This window comes from Sphaeroforma arctica (genome assembly GCF_001186125.1).
Source record: "Sphaeroforma arctica JP610 unplaced genomic scaffold supercont1.361, whole genome shotgun sequence".
Classification (NCBI taxonomy): domain Eukaryota; class Ichthyosporea; order Ichthyophonida; genus Sphaeroforma; species Sphaeroforma arctica.
Genome location: NW_014040197.1, coordinates 3,115 through 4,659, shown reverse-complemented (window position 1 = coordinate 4,659; position 1,545 = coordinate 3,115).

The following is a 1,545-nucleotide window of genomic DNA, read 5'->3' as shown; positions in this document are numbered from 1 at the left end:
ATACATATATATTCCACGATAGCTTTGTACGCACATGTACATTTATTTGGGAAACATGAATGATGTACAATTATATGATTATGTACATTTCTGCTGGATTGGTATTGCACAAGCTAACGCAAGAATTGAATATGTGGCTGCACACATTATGCCGATGCCATATCACTAATATATATACCGTTTTGAACCGAAATGTTTGATAGGTACTTTTCTGGACATATGTGTATGTTCAATCAAAGTACACTGGCTTGATGGATGTGAACAGAATACAAATTGCCGCGATTGACATATATGAAGCTAGATTATTTCTGCATTCCACCTTCTGCGTTTTTCTCTACATTTGATAAAACCCTTAATCCTAAATCCTAAAACCCCTTCCTAATATCTATCTGACGGTGGGTTGTTCACGCAACAACACACAGCAAACGACAGAAGGAGTCTCAGGTATCGAAATGTTCGGTAACGATCGAAACACAAGGAAACAAATACACTGTGTTCACTGCAACCAACACATTCAAAAAATATGTCGGTATGTTGGGTCTCATGTACGACATAGTGTCGGGAGTTTAGGACGTGGTGCGTGTTCGGAACTTCCTTGTATGGGTCTTAGGGGTTTATGTTAGCTATTTGGGTGTTAGGGTTTTTATGTTGGCTATATGGGTTTTGGGGGTTTTCTGATGGCCTATGCTGTGTAGAGTTTACGTGCACGGGTTGGGTAACACACTGAAGGTTGTACAATTAAAGAAACGTTTGGGTATTCATTTGGGGCGCATCGATACGGGTTAAAGCAACATTTGGGTATTCATCGGTATTCATCGAATAAGCGTTTGATAAGTGTTTAAAATCATTCCATTGATCCGGCCGGTATATGCTCTGGGAAGAAGTTGAGTTATAGCAGCACTTATAGTTGGCTAAAGTATTTGGCAGGTTTGTATGTGCAATCGGCGGGGGTTTTGTTTGTCGTCTTCCCAATTTATATCTGTGTAGAAATTTGGGAACGATTCAATAGGCCATTATCCCGTTGATCCGATATCTAGGTAGTGCACATACTTGTCAGTAAGTCGAGCACGGAACGGTTAGTTATTTCTGAGCATTTGGTTACCAGTATTTGGCGAGTACATGCTACATGCATATGACAGGCATATTCATTGTTTTTTACGCTCAAGTACCGCTCAAACGCAAACTTCCGCATTCGAGTAGGCGTCTTGGCTGTGCGTCCGACTCTTCCGGTGTTCAGTAAACCAACACAATGTCCCACAACGGAGGCAAGCAAGATAAAACCTCGGGGGTTTTTCTCTCTATATTTTTGGATGCGTGTACAGCATATATCCGAATTCTACTTTGCTGAACGACATAATTTACAAGACAAAACTACGGAATATGGGCAAGTCTAGACGTTATTATCACGGCGGATGAGAATATTTGACTTAATGTGCGAGCGTATCAGCTGTATTTTACACATGGCGTGCAACAGGCTGAACTTAAACACGTACATCTTTTAAGCGAGCTAAACCCCTAAAACTCATCAGACCCCAATGTTCTACC